Source organism: Lycorma delicatula, chromosome 10 (genome assembly GCF_047948215.1).
Source record: "Lycorma delicatula isolate Av1 chromosome 10, ASM4794821v1, whole genome shotgun sequence".
Lineage (NCBI taxonomy): Eukaryota > Metazoa > Arthropoda > Insecta > Hemiptera > Fulgoridae > Lycorma > Lycorma delicatula.
Window position 1 is genome coordinate 110,138,387 of NC_134464.1, and position 16,833 is coordinate 110,155,219.

Here is a 16,833-nt window from a genome sequence, read left to right on the forward strand (position 1 = left end):
AACTTTCGCTTTTCAGATTTCAACCAAAATATTCATTTTGACCATCCCTGAATCCATTTGACAGTTTCGGCGTGACCTCTGTACTTATGTATGTATCTCGCATTACTTAAAAAACTATTAACCGTAGTATGTTGTAACATATTACAGCTCACAGTTGGCAGGAGCATCTCTCTCAAAAATTAAATCGTTAAAAAATAAACCAATTAAGTAAATTTTCTCGTGTACTTTTAATAATACTTTTTTCGTTTCTTGTTTGACATGTTTTGTTTAAGTTTCTTTGACATTAGGAGGGAAGGATTGGCTAGTTTTTGTTGTTTTTTTTTATTATTATTTATATATGTGTATTTTTATGATGACATATATAAATTAAATAGGTAAGGGATTGATTAAATAATTCTAGATTTTTACCAGTTGTTGAATCTTGTTTCAAAAAGTAGGTATGTTTACAATTGGTTGACAATTTATTACTGGAATACAGTTAAATTAATGTGTTACAAAGAAACTACTTTTATATTTATGTATAAAAAAAAAATAAGAACTTATATCCTATAGTTACAATATGAGGGTGAATATTATAGTTACAATATTCTGTTTTGCAAATATGCTAAGTCTAACTAGGATTCAAACCCACAAACTTCCAGATGAATGGTTGAGAGAGATCTTACTATTGTTTTAAAAAAGTTGAGTATTATAAAAAAGTATTTTAGATGTATTTTATAAAAACATAATTATTTTGATTTTTTTAAATTTAATTGAGAGAATAACATGTTGGTAATGAAATTTATTCTCTGTTAATGTAGATTAACAATTTGTCTATTGTTAAGAAGTAAATAATCTTAATTTTGAAAGTTGTCATTTTTCTTTTATATTATGTTAATAAGGTAGTAAAAAATGTATGTCAGAAAAACGTTAACCATAACTATTTAATGTCTATTCATTACATGATGCGTAGAATAAATTATATACATATATATATATATATATATATATATATGTATGATTATTTAAAAAACATATGTTAATACTATGATTATTTTAATAGAATTTTAAATAGTGTAATTTAATTAATAATTATCTATAAATAAATATTATATTTTAATCATAAAGATATTTAATTGTATTGATAATATACACAAATGTTGTTTTAAATAAATTATAAAAGAAGTACATGCAGATGAAATAAGAAGAGCACAAATTATTGCATTTTAGATGCAGATGCTTTTTTAAAGTTCATTAGAAAAAATTGAAGTAATTAACTATTTTTTAATCGTTATTGTTAATTTTAATCTATTAGTGGTTATATTATATAATATAAAATGAATTGTATATTTTAATGCACGCTTATGTACTGTACTGTTCACAAATTATTTGTGCCCTAAAATTTAGATAGTGTGCAATTCATAATTAATGAAGTTAATTGTTCCTTCAGTGATTATATTATTTAAAATTAATTATGGTTCATTGAATTAATTATTAATTACCATGTAAAAAAGTTTCAGACAAAAGATACACCAAAAAGTTAGGTCTAAGTTAACTATAAACATAAAGCCTTAACAGTTACTTATAGTTTTATATTATAGAATTAGAATCAATACAACTGTAAATAATTAATTAATGTAAAACGGGTTCAAAATTCACATTCATATTATGTACACTTAAGAAAATTAACTATATGTCATTACTTACTTTTAGTAATGGACCACGGCACAAAATAGTATTTCATTATCTGCAAAAACCAATCTGTAGACCAACCAAAAATTATTTCTCTTAGTAAGCATTCAAGCAAGATTATTTTATGTAACAAATTAATCTACATCGTTAAATTGAGTAATAGTTAACGTCACGGTTAGAAAGGACGCTGATAGTGCACAACAATGTCATGTTGCTTACAAGATGTAGGAAACAAACTTAATCTGCCAACATTTTTGGTGCATTTTTTGAAGTTTACGTGTGAAACAAGTGAAGAGAAAGTGTTATAACATTTTTTGTTTCGAAAGAAACTTTGAATATTAAAAAACTAAGCCCGATAGAAAAAAATCATTAACATATAAGAAATTAGCATACAAAATAATATAAGAAATAGCCATTTTATTTAACAAACAAAAAATTAAAAATTTTGTTGACCGGTGTAAAATTATTAAACTTGTTTTTAATTTAGAACTGATAAGTTAATTATTAAATACATTGCATTGTGCACTACCGATACCATCCTATTTATAAGTGTATTATATCAGTGTAAATGTGTATTTTATTATTAAGTCAAAATGTATTTTGTTTTGCTTTCCTTTCAGATATATTTGCATGCCCCATTTAGTGTTATCACCTCCCCCACTTAAAAAGGGGGGGGGGCACACCCCAGGTTGAGAAACACCGATCTGGACAGTCATCTGCTGTAATGTGAACTTTTAGTTCTTTTCTATTTAACATAGTGACCTTGACATTTATAATTCTTTGTAATGTTTAAATAATCATCACAAAATAAATAATGAGTTAAGGTGAACGATATCTATTATTAAATTTCACAATATTAAGATATAATTTATTCTGATAAAAAATGATTAACTTTTGTCGCTCTTATGCTAAGGGGTTTAATATACTTTTCTTTTTTTTTTTTATTTACAGCTGTGTTTGCCATGATGTCAGCTTTTGTTGTTCATTAACTTTACAGAGGAATTTGAAACTATGAGAATGAAATTTTCACCAGATTACAGTTAAATTATTTAATATTTTATATGTTCTCGTACAAGACAAGTGCATCGTCCTACGATCATAAGTAATAAAATAAGGAAATAAGGAAGTAATAAAATAAGGAACTGGTTATATGCAGGGTCAGTTTTTAAAACTCCGTTACAAAATCATTTTATATGGCAACTAAGTCGGTTTTTTTTATATTCACAAAGGAATCAGTTTTATTTAACAATTTGAACCACGTTTTTACGATGTAAAAGGTTTTATTAAAACTAGAAAGAATCTGACCGTTTTTTTCTCAGAAATGTGCTTGTGTGTGACTTGTGTATTATAATTGCTACGAGGGTTACGGATTTATTTATTTACAAAAATAGCTTATCTTACTAGCAACATACAGATGTATTGAAACGCAATAAATTATGTTATACGGCACAAACAAAAAAAGAAAGAATTTGCGGTCATAAATATGTCCAATCTTTCTGACAAAAGATGTCGGTAAATATGAAAAGCATACCGATTCCAAATGAATAACAGAAACAGTAAAAATTGTTTTTGTCAATCTAAGTAGCCCTTTAAGCGGTGGGAATTTTTATAAAAGGAATTTTTTCACAAGAGGGTAGCATAAGACTATCATTGTTCAAAATATAAATAGATCTGAGAATAAAATATTACTTACGGGAAAGGAGTTTAAAGAACATGTAGCCGAGGAAATTGAAACGATTAGGAAGGAAAATTTAGAAATAATAGATAACGGTAAGAGTGAGATTAGGGATGAAGTAACTAAACAAATTCAAAATTTTGAGAAAAGGTGACCGAGAAAGATTTAAACAGAGCAATTTGTCAGTCCGAAACGGGTCGCTTAGATAATAAAATTGTGGGACGCGTTAGGAATTTAAGTGAAAAACAAAATGATATCAAAGACCGGTTAATTGTGACACAGGAAAAGGTAGCGTTAATGAAACAAAATTAAAGCGATTACAGAACAAACAAATAAAAGTTAATGAAAAATTTTCTAATGAAATCACCGGTGTAAAAAATTAACTAGCGGGAAAAAATCGTAGAAACTAATATTAGACGAAATAGTATATCTGAAACGTAATAATAGCTATTTTGTAAAACCTATTATAGACACCTATTATAAACACGCTTGAGGAACCCGATTGAATTTTTAAATGAATTAAAGGCTAGAAATATTAAAGATTGGAGTCAGATATGTTCAATATTACGTAGTTTTTCAACCGATTCAGAAACAAGATTGCGGTTTTCGTTCGTAGTCTCAGGTAGGGAGTTACAGGATTTTTGTGACAGTTTTAAAGAGAAATTTTGGTCGGTAGATAAATAGAATGAGGTCAGAAGTAAGTTACACTTTGGGAAATTTAAATCAGGAAATCATACGAGTTTAAGTCTGTACTTTCATTTAAATTATAACACGGGAAAATTTCTGCAACCGTCTGTAAGAGAGGAGGAGTTAGTTGTTCTTATTTCAAATCGTTTTGATCCGATTATAAACAGAGTTAGAACAGCACAAGTAAAACCGCTTTAGAGTTTATAAAATTACTAACCGGAATTATTTACCGGAATTAAAGTATTTAAGCTATAATGAAAACACTAATCGACATAAATATTATAATTCACGAAAATCGGATGACGATCCAAATTTGTATCCTTATTACGACGAACGTTAGAGAATAAATGATAAAAATGAAAATAAACCTAAGCATAGCGGGGGACATACAAGAGATAGGGAGTACAAAGGTGGCTATAATTTTGATAGGTCTAACGATTATAAATGAAACGACGATGTAATTTTTAGAAATAAAAATAAAGGTTACGGTAATAATAGAGGGGACAAGTACTAAGGTAGAAAAAATGACACTTCAAATTATAAACTAAACCGTGATAATAAAGAAGGTACTAATAGTCGAAATAAAAATTTAAACACGCGCACGGCTAAGAAGAAACTTGTCAACAGCATAACGAAAACAAAATAATAAAAACGGGAAACGGGCCAGATTTGAACTCCTTGATCAAATTGTGTTTTTAATTTACAAATGATGCGGTATTAAAAGCGTTGATGAGAATAAAAAAAACAATAATTTGTAATAAAACATTTTGCGTCTAAGTTTATCCTCTTGACCAAATAATGTTTTTACCGTCAAATTTATATCGTATTTAGAATTTAATTACCAAAAGAAAAAACTGAAAACACATTTGTACGACTTGCCTTTCAGGTGCACAGCTTACACAAACAACTTAATTTAAAATATTTTAAATCGATTTAGTGAAATATAATATTTTTTGTTCTGGAGTTAAGCTTCCCTCGTCGCCCCTAACGCATGGACAAAAGATATCGATCGGTAGGTAAGGATTTTCAAATAACAGCCTATTATGATGACAAATTGTTTGTACTAATAAAATTTATTGCTACTTCAGTAACCGTTTCGTAGCCCTAACAAAATAATAAAGCGATTGGTTATCGCGTACAAACTACTGACACATCGTTATTTCTATTGTAATTCGTTTAACCTTGACATGCCGGCACCATCATCAATAACGGGTATCGAACAAATTATTTTTAATTTGTGTTTGTTATCAAGATTTATTAAAAATTACGTAATCGTTAATAAAAATTACGAAATTCTAATAATGTGAGAACTATTGAAAGATCTGTAAATAAATCAAACGGTTATACCGATACAGACTATAAATAAGAATTTAATTTACCCGTACAACGTTTCGTGGAAAATTTTTAAGTAGTCCTTTACAATTCATCTAACATTGACAGGCACATTTAAGACGCATTAAACACGCATATAAATATAAACTACAGATTTTAAATAAAAATAAAATTATCAAAAACCCCATTATAGAAGTGGAAAATGAAATACTTAAAACTGGTAGATTAGAAAAAATCAAAATAAACTAAAGACATCAGTTTGTTAATATAATTGATAATATTAAAAATAATAATTTAAATCATTATAAAAATACAGATAAAAATTATATATATATAATAATACTGTACTGTGTAATATAAGTACTTATATGTTGAAGTAAAAAGCCAAAATGACAAGTTAATAATTCCCATTGTTGTAAAATAACTGACTTACCTTCTTTTTTTTGTCTTCAGTCATTTGACTGGTTTGATGCAGCTCTCCAAGATTCCCTATCTAGTGCTAGTCGTTTCATTTCAGTATACCTTCTACATCCTACATCCCTAACAATTTGTTTTACATATTCCAAACGTGGCCGCCTACACAACTTTTCCCTTCTACCTGTCCTTCCAATATTAACGCCTCGAACGCCTATAACTCGAGAATTTCTACAACTCGAAATTTATTTTAATTCCCTGCCGAACTGCATTACGTTATACGGAAATATAATGCCTTTAACCCGAACAAAAATCCTATAAGTCGAAGTAAAAATTTGATCGGTTTATAAAAAATTAATATAAAAAAAACCAAAGTTTAACGCGAGGCCTATAATAATACCGCTCTTATTTTCAGTTCAGAAATATGAAACAAACGTGTTTCACTTCCTGTACTGTGCGATAACAAAAAAGAATGAGTCGACATACAAAGAGGGAAGCGAAACTTATACATCACGCGTCGGTATTCACCGAAACTCGTTTCTCGTAAGTGTCGGTCAATGCGTCTTTATAATATTCTCAGCCCGTATGCGTAGTTTTTTATGTCTTTTTTTTATTTGTTTGCTACTATAAAAAAGGGTGTTCTAATTCTTTCCTTACAACGAAAATTTTTCCACTACATGTTATTTGCCAGATCTAATTTGTTTTTAGGTCATTTAAATTCAATTATAGATTGCATTGCTGAGGATAAACCTAAGAAAAAATACATGTGTAGAGTACGGCTCTTAAAAAACAATATTTTAAAAATGAGAAAATTACCTGCTAAAAGATATTTTAGAATTATAAACCGGTATACTAGTATCTAGGATTACAAATAAACTACCAAAAATATGTGCAAACGGTAATATTTCTGACAATGTGAAATCGTTAATATTTTTTTTATGAATACTTTGTTAGAATATTTAATGAAGTTATCAGTAGCGCCGGTACTGTGAACGATAGAATGATGTAGAATTATCATAAGTTATGACTTGTTATGCGTTTATATTTTGTTTCACATTTTAAGTTAAATCGTTTACCGTCTGATTTACACCGACACTATTCGAAAGACAAAATATATATTATAACGGCTGTTGAACTAAACTAAAATAATAAATTTATATGCTTTACGTAAGTAAGAAGAAAAGAGTAAGCTAGTTCATTTATCATTAATAAGGAGGACATGAAATTACTATCTAAAATACTTGAGTTGCAACCCTATATATCGGGGAGCCAAGTTAAAATTGTATTTTTCGTCGAAAGGGAAAGCAGTTGACCGATACCTTACTCTAAAAGTTACAGTATTCTTCTACCTGGCACGGTTTTAATGTCGTAGACGGATTTCCGTTCTTTTGAAACTGTATAATATTACATTCATTCGGAAAACACTATTTTCACGATCGAAACGGTACATTTAATGTAATTTTATCTGTATAAAATATTTAAATCGATATTTTATTCTGATCGGTACATACTAATACATTAAACACATCGAGTCACGAATAGTCAGATAAAAAAAGAAATAACCCGGTATTTTATCAGTTACAATTACAGAAATTGTAGTAGACATTTTGTCAGAGCCCCGTCACAAATTACAAATTAATTATACAAGAAAACATATTTTTGATTAAACGCTACATTAATTATTTAAATTATAAATAAATAACTTTAAATATTCGCAAAATAGAAAACGATACAAATTTAGGAAGTACTAACGAAAGTTATTCGATTTGAAATTTGCAAGATTTAAAAAAAAATCTTTCAAAAGCTTCGGTAACATATTAAAATTGTAACAGAAGGGTAACATCTTTTCTCGTAAACCGAAATATTAAACTGCGTTTTACAAAAACAGTTCTGATGTCTGATTTAATGAAGCGGGTATATTTTTACTTCCTTGTCGATGTAAAGGAAGTATTATTATTGTGGTCGCGAAAAATTTCAAATTTCAACGAAAATATACTATTCGACTAGCTTGGGTGTGACGTCTCTACTTACGTATCTCGCGACTAACTACAAAACAATTAGCCGTAGGATATTGAAATTTTGTATATAAGACTGTTGTAAGAACCGGCTGTGTACCACCCTTTTTGATTGAAATTAACTAAGAAAAAGTTTCCAAAAAACTCAAAATCCGAAAAACTTAACTGTATTAAAAAGACCTTGCCCAGACCTTTTCAACGATATATCATAAATGATACTTATTTGCATCGGTTACAGACTTATAGCCAAATGAAATTTTAATTAACGAAATATTTGAATCTTTCAAGGCACATCGGTCCAAATCCGACTTAATCTCCTTTTTTAATTTTGAATACCCGTACATTGATTTGTTAATATTTATTAACTTCCGACTGTGAAAATGTTTACGATAAATTATAATTCAATAATAAAAATAAAAAATAAAAAAATATCTACTTTTCATTTTTAAAAAACAAAAAATGTGTATATGTAATTTAATAGACGTATAAGGAAGTCATGTGGCACATCAGTTTTTTTAAGATACTTTAAAATTGTGCTCATAAAGGTATCAAGTTCTTATCGCGTTATTAATTAATTACATCTAATTATATCAAAACTCATTATATATAAGTATTATTTTCAATCTAATGCAGTAAGGTTTTGTTAGTTTTTTGCTCGAGTTACGTCACGTATATGCTACTAAAAATACAAAAAAAAACCGAGTATAATTAATTTTGTTTTGCGGTTGACATACACTTAAGAGAAATTATTGAATCAAAGATTTATAACAGTGTACAGTAAAATCCACTTTCCTTTAATAAATAAATACCTGTGTTGTTTTTAATGCCGGAATATTAGAATCGTTCATTTGTAGACTTCCAAAATCAAACTAAGCTATTTTTCCATTTATTTTGTTAAAATTTTCATGTATTATCGTGGATTTTTATATTAAAAAAAAATGTATCGTTTAAACCGAAATTTTTATTCGCAATTTATAGTACCCGAATGATAAACTCAATAAAACATGAACGTCAACCGAAAATCGACTCGGAATCTTAAATAATCACTTTGTGAGGCGACAAATTATTGAACGATAATATTAAAATTCCAATATCAACTACATCATGTCCTGCAGGTAGCTTCGCTATCGAACCGACTATACTAATGAAACCTATAACATTATTCGTAAATAAAAAAGTAATTTTTTTATCGCCAGGGATAGAGAATTTAACTGAAATCTACCTAAAAATTCATATTTATTGTAAATATGTTGGAATGCTAGACAGTTTTTTTTTTATGTAGAGTAGTAAATCTGCATTTTCAATTTAATAAATTGATCAGAATAAAAAATAGATTACACGTCCTTAGTTTTTTTTTTAAGGTGTTCCTCAGTCAGATTTTCGTTGGAATGTTAAAACCCTGTTTTAATAATGAACCGATAAGGAAAAAGAAAATATTATCGCTAACTTGAGTATTTATTTCATAATCATAACAAAATAATAAATTCGGTATTGTGTCGCGTACAAACTACTGACAGTCGTTATTTGTTTATGTACTCTGCGCTTGACAAGACGACACCATCAACAAGTCTATACGATAATAAAATATATCAAACAAATTATTTTTCGTTCAAGATTTATTATAAATATTACGATAATTAAAAATTATCGCGATTCAAATAAAGTGTCGACTACTGAAATAAATCAAACGGTTAAATCGACACGACTACGTATAACAATTTAATCTACGCGTAAAAATGTCTAGATGAAAATTATTTTATATATTGATAATTTTGATTTTAATACTTTTAAATTGAAGTAGAATTTTTCCTGATGATGGTCGAACGACAGAAAGTACATGAAAAAGCACAGACGAATTGTCGGTAAGGTTGAATTTTGACAAATTTTATTAATACATAAATAATCTTATATACCGACGTTGTCACGATTGTAACATCAAACATTATTTGCATCTCTATCACTCTTGACAAACCGTTTTCTTTGTTACTTATTTAGAAATGACCGTGGAATTAAACCCGTAATAATAAATAAGAGAACTTGAAAAAAAAAAAATTTTTTCCTTTTTTTTAAAATTCTTTTAACATATTTTCACACACACCCACTGACAGAGAGAGATAGCGCAAAATTGAAAGGTTTCTTGGGTTTACGTACTAAAAACACAAAAGGTACTTTTGGCCGCATGAACTGGAATACAATTGAAAAATATGTTTATATTACTTTTATTGCAGTATTAAAACCTTCTCAGAAACTACATATTTAAAGATGAAGAAGAAATACATAAAAGGATATATGAAATAAATGTCAGAACTTGCCGGGAATCGAACAACAGTAACTGTGCCGGTTTTAACGACGGAACTATTGTACTCTTTATTTTCACACGTAAGGTTTTTACAATAATTTTCTTAAAAATCGTTAAAAATATTCCTACATGTTCTATTCAATTTTTAGGTAAAAATCCGTATGAAACATACCGATTTTGTACGGCTTCAACTCGATTGTTTGTCAACGGAGTTTTACAAGCGATGTGTCATTTTATTCAAAATAAAACGCTTTAATAAATTTTTTAATAAGTAAAAATTATATCAAACCGTTATAAAGATATGGAAGAATAAAAAATGAAATTTTCCAAATTTAATCAATCTAGGTTTACCGGTTTCTGAGAAATAATTTTTTTGTTGAAATTCTCAAAACGGAGTCCAGAAGGAAAATAAATTATTTTAATGTTAGGTGGTTCGGATAACTGAGCCAAAGTGCACCTTTTGTTATTCAAAACTTATGCCGCAGGATCATTAGTCCGATCGATATATATTTAATTTAGATAATTTAGTAAACTATCTCGCACTGTTAAGTTTAAAACGGTGTACGTGTAAATTATTAATGCTTAAGAGTATTATAATTAGGGTAATTACATTTTAAGTTAAATCTTTTACCGTTTCGTTTACACTAGCGATACTATTCCAAAGACAAAATATATAATATAAAACAGCTGTTGAACTCGACTAGAAGAACAAATTTATATGCTTTACATAAGAAGAAAAGAATTACTTAATAAGGAGGTCGTGAAACTGAACATTACTATCTAAAATATTTGAGTTGCAACCTATATATCGGGGAGCCAAGTTTAAATTGTATTTTTCATCGAAACGTAAAGGGGTTGACCGATACACCTAACCCTGTAAGTTACAGTATTCTCTATGCGGAACGGTTTTAATGCTGTAGAGGGATTTCCATTCTTTTGACACTATAATTATTATATATATATATATAACTTATTCATTTTTAACAACGCAGTTCTAAAATTCATAAACATTTTCACAACCGATTTTATCCGTATAAAATATATTAATGAATCTTTTATTTTGATCGGTACGTACTAATTCATTAAACGCATCCCGTCAGCAATAGTTACATAAAAAAATAACTAACGGGGTACTTTTAAAAGATTTGCGATTAAACACTATATTTATTATTTAAAATATAAATACACGAGATAATAAATATTTACAAAATAAAATCGATTCAACTTTAGGAAGTAATAAGGAAATTTATTTGATTTGCACGTTGAACGGGAAGCAGAAATATTCTGAATTTTTTTATCGGTATCATTTAAAAATTAATTTATAGAATAGTCGGTTTTATTAGACTTTGCTTTTTTAGTTGTATTTTAAATAAATCGGCGGGAAAATCTTATAAATGCTTAGGTAATTTATTAAAACGGTAACCGAAGCGTAACATATTTTCTCGTAACCGAAATATTACACTGCGTTTTAAAAAAACAGTTCTGATTTAATAGAAGCGGATATATTTTTACTTCCTTCTACGAAGTAAAGGAATCGGATTTTGGACTTTTTCTTACTGCAGTGATAAGCCCTCGTCGAGAACTTTTCAACGATACGTCATAAACGGTACTTATTTTCATCGTTTCCAGAGTTAAAGCCAAATAAAGTTTTAATTAATGAAATATTTGGATGTTAGGAGAAATCACATCGGTTCAAATCAGAATTAATATCTTCTTTTTTTTAATTTAAATATACTGATTTATTAACGATTAACCTCTGATCGCAAAAAAAAGATTACGATAAATAATAATTCAATAACAACAAAAAAATATAAAATAAGAAAACATTCAGAAGTTATTAATGAAAAAAAATTTTATCAACTTTTCAATTTAAAATGTGTATGTAATTTAATAGGCGTACAAGGAAGTCATATGGTGCCCACATCAATTTTTTTATTTACGCGATTGTTTTTCTTCAAAAAATAATAAACTACAATTAGAAAAAAGAACCACAATGTACCGTTCACTACCGCGAAAATCCCTATTCGTTAGTACATTATTCTACAGTTAAAATTTCTATCTAACTTTCGTTAAATCAATATTCCTCATTCAAAAAAAAAAAAAAAAATGACGAGGTATTTCAATAATTTCACTTTATTTTAGCCACCTAATAACCCATTCCGAGACACCGCCCTCACGGAGGGACTGACTAGTAATGTAATAAAAATGTAAACCGTTATTACAATATTATAGTTTACTTTTTAAGAAAAAGAAAACATATTAAGTAAATATTACTAATAAAATACTTGGAAACATAATGGTAAAAGTCAGTTTTATGGAGATAATCTCAGTAGAGACTGAAATATTTTTATTCTTTCATTTAATTTATGTGTGTGTATATATATATATATATATATATATATATATATATATATATATCTATATTACTTAGCAAAATCAATTCTTTTGTTATTGCATTTGCTATATTCCTCTCTATACTAATCATGTCAAAGATAAAATTATAAAAATATTTTACTAATAAGAGTACAGAATAATGCTTCTACTTTTGCTTATTGTTATTTCATAATAGCGCTTTCAAGGTTTTCCTTCATCATCAGTTAATAAAACATTTTCTTTTTAAAAAATCACACGTTAAAATTGTAAACGTGTAAAAATATGTAGTCGTAAAAATTCAAAATATTAAACATTTTTTGTTATGTGGCGGGCCACACATAAAGTACTGTACATAAACTTGATTTTGAGACTAAGATACCCAGAGATAATGTCTTTTATCGATTATAAAACTTCTTATACAAAAATTATAGTTTACTGACATACCATTATGTTTCAGTCCACTGCCGCCTCTCACAAAATATAATAGTAGTATAAATTACCTTAATTTTATTGCCATGCGATGGTGCAGCCCATGATAATAGCCAGGTTGATTCGTATTCTTTCTTCTAATTCGTTATTAGACTGTAATCGATCAGCGCTTTTATGAACTAACAGTACACCAAGATATAGACTTGGCACCGGTGGATAGTGATGCTGAAGAACCGCAAAGAAAACCACTGTAACAGCGAACAAACTGGATAATGATGGCTTCTTAAAACTAAAGTTCAAATCAGGTTTAGCTGTTTCTGGTATTATCCTAAGCTTTATACTTTCATGAAATATATATGCCTATTATGTTAAGTTATGAACACTCTCGCGGTTATAAATTGATATAATATTATTTGTAAATAATGACGTTGAACTCGCAGCTGAATGTAGCGCATTTTATTGTAATTTTAGAAAATAAGCTTAGATTAAAATCCATGCAAAATTATAAACAAAAAATAATTAAATAAATTTATAAGCGTAAAATTATGTAAGGTCCGATTTCAGCTCGACAAACCGATTGCTGAAGTGTAATTGGATCCACATCCTTTTATAAGTCAATATCTTAAATAAAAATGAAGTACATATTAAAATTAATTTACATATTATCAAAAAGAAATTGCTTGACTTAATGGTGGTCGATGCCTCTGTGCTGCTTGTTCCGCCATTTTACAGAGCCTAACAGTCTTCAATGGTTTGTGTGCGGGCGCGTGTAATTGAGTCGACCAAGTTAAAACGGCGGTTCAATTGTAAGCGCTTCAATTTCGCTTCTTCGATTTCGTTCCTTATATACGCAATCCGCCGATTCGTATACGATACGTCCATCACATATTTTTTTGAAAATGAACGATCGGGAATGCACGGCGATGGAATCGTTGCAATAAGGATTAAATCAAAACAAAAGCCGACGATTGTTAACGTCTACATGCCTACAAGTGCCCATGATAATGATGATGAGGTAGAATGTGTATACAAAGAAATATACAAAGCGATTAAATACATAATACAGGATGAAAATATAACAATAGTAGGGAGATTGGAATGCAAGCATTGAAAAAGGCAAGGACGGAAATAATGTTGGTGAATATAGGCAGGGCAAAAGAGAGACTCATTGAAACGCTCTTTTGATGAATAAAAATTCCGACATTTATGACACTACAGGTACAAGTTTTTATTCCTTTTTGACCCGCGTTATTAAACGTACAATCACATATAAATATATGTAGCATTACCAAAAGTTTTGATAAATTTCTTTACCGCTTAAGTAATAGTAAAATTAAGTTTCAAATTACTTATTATCTGAAATGTGGATTAACAGAAGATTCACAATATACTCGTAATTTTAATATTGATGGATAACAAACAATTTATAGAATAAGCGAATTTATTTAATGCAAACGATATTTGTTTGTCTGTTGTAAAGAATATAAACTTTAATAAAATTAAAGATGATACTAGGCGATATAGATTTATTAGGTATTAATTTTGAAATCGTAAACAAGGAATGTACCCTTGATTATATTTATTTATTTATCGATCGTCATAATTCAGTTCAGCACTTATCGGATATCTCCCCGCCACGTACGATCGTTTAAATCGACGATTTAATCGAATCGCCCGCTAGTCTATTACTATAATCGATTGCGATTTACCTCGCATGTTTTTTGCAGGCTACCGAGTGTCCTTAATCGCCTCAATTATAGCGTCAAACGCGTCTTCTTCGCGAACTTCTCCCCGCCACATGAGTAATACTTACCGGAGTAAGTATGACTCCAGATAATGGTGGTCGGTGCCTCTGTGCTGCTTGTTCCGCCATTTTACAGAGCCTAACAGTCTTCAATGGTTTGTGTGCGGGCGCGTGTAATTGAATCGACGAAGTTAAAACGGCGGTTCAATTTCGCTTCTTCGATTTCGTTCTTTATATACGCAATCCGCCGATTCGTGTACGATATGTCCATCACGTATTTTTTTGAAAATGAACGATAGGGAAGGCCAACGAGAAAGCGTTCCTCGGTTTCTCGAATGTACCGGCAAAAAAACACTGTTGCGGCAAAATCCGCCCGGCATTGTTTTTGCGCCTTGTAAACAAGCTTTAGTTCGATTTAACGATTATCAAAACACCACTGATCTCTCGGCGGTCCGTTTTTGATAGAACGTCCGCGCGTATTTCGAGTAAATAGTTATTCCGATCGACGGTAGTTTCATCCGACATATCCGGTTCCCGTTTACACCATGTAATCGACGATGTTTTTGGCGCCCGCAAATAAATAAAAAGGATCGCAGTTAAGAAAGGTAATCTGAAATTGTGGAACCGGTATCCAGCACGATACCTAACCGATAAGGACGTGGACTGCACATAACCGATAAGAACCTTAAATTCATCGATTCGATGAACGTCACTGAACTTACAAGAGCTCAGACGTCTATTTCAAAATTTTATAACGATAATATTTTCATATCGGGTGACGTGAATATAAATATTTTAGACAACAGTTAACCGACAAATGAATATGTAATTGGCTTCAAACCTATAACGGTTTTAAATCCTACATAAATAAACACACTACGGTTCAAATCGAACGTATTTTCCTTAAACGCAAAAATAAATACTATTTTGAAAACGGGAATAACAGATAGCTTTTCCACTTTAATACATTTTAATGTCGACAAACCAAACAGGCTTAAAAGTAATTCACCCGTCACTAACGTAACTAAACTTAAGTGTGAAAATTTAAAATCCAATTTAGAACAAGAAAGATAAAACATTTACTCTAATAACACTGATTCTCGGTGAAATTCTGTGCCGACTCGGTGAAAAATTTCACTAACACGTCGACAGAATATATACGAAATAAAGTTTATACGTTTATCGTATCCGATAAAAAAAAAACCTCTTAAAAATGGACAACCCCAGGGCACAGTCAATTTCATCAGGAAAAAAGACAGAAAGATTACCAAACAAATTAAACAACCGTTTAATATAAAAATGAAAAAGAACGTTAAAAAATAAAGATATTTTGAATATATAATTAAAAAATCAAAACCGTCTATTTTATAATAAATCTGAACATAAAGGTAACAACAAAAAGAAACCTTGCAAATATATTACCCAAATGATAATAAAGGATGAACATCGATTGAAAATATACTCTGAAATCTTAATCACTATGAGAGCGTAGTAAGAAATATACCAAAAAATTATTCAACTACCATCATGTCCTTCAGGTAGCTTCGTTACTGAATCGACCGATACTAATGAAATCTATAACATCAGTCGTAATCTAAAAAAGTAATTTATTTATCGCCAGGAATAGAGAATCGAACTGGAATCAATCTAATTATTGTAAATCTATAAGAATCCAGACAAATGCTAGACAGTTTTTTTTAATCACACAGTAGTACATCTGACTTTTCAATTTAACACATCCATCAGAATAAAAACTCTATTAGGAAATACTGTTTAATTACAGGTCCTTATTTTTTTTTTTAAAGGTGTTCTTCAGACAGATCTCTTCATATCGTCGATAGACAAGCGGTGTTTATAATATCTTTGGTATGTTAAAATATCAATTTTCATTGTTGTTTATTAATTCGTTTTTATCCTAATTAATTTTTAATCGTTATTCTTTCTTTTTACGTGAGAATAAATAATTACATTAAATTATCGCAAATAAAAATATTATTTTTTACCTTTTTATCGAAAAAGGGAATAAATTTTTCTTAACATTTTTTTACAAAAACGCTTAGAAAAGCATTTTTCAGGAATTTTATACGATCGCTAACTTAGTAATATCGTTGTTAAAAATAAGTATTATCGCTTGTAAACCTATTTAGATATCGATTTGAGAGTAATTGCAGTATCTGCTTTACGTTCTACTGTA

At 29.1% G+C, this 16,833-nt stretch overlaps 1 long non-coding RNA gene across 1 annotated transcript in view; it reads right to left on the reverse strand.

The window, feature by feature from the left end:
- Positions 1-1,658: 1,658 nt before the first annotated feature.
- Positions 1,659-16,833, reverse strand: part of LOC142331326 (uncharacterized) — a 41,761-nt gene continuing 26,586 nt past the window's right edge. The window contains exons 2-3 of the long non-coding RNA XR_012757962.1: positions 12,967-13,143; positions 1,659-1,740 (exon numbers count right to left, since the gene is read on the reverse strand). This is a non-coding gene — a long non-coding RNA (uncharacterized LOC142331326). The remainder of the gene's footprint in view (positions 1,741-12,966; positions 13,144-16,833) is intronic.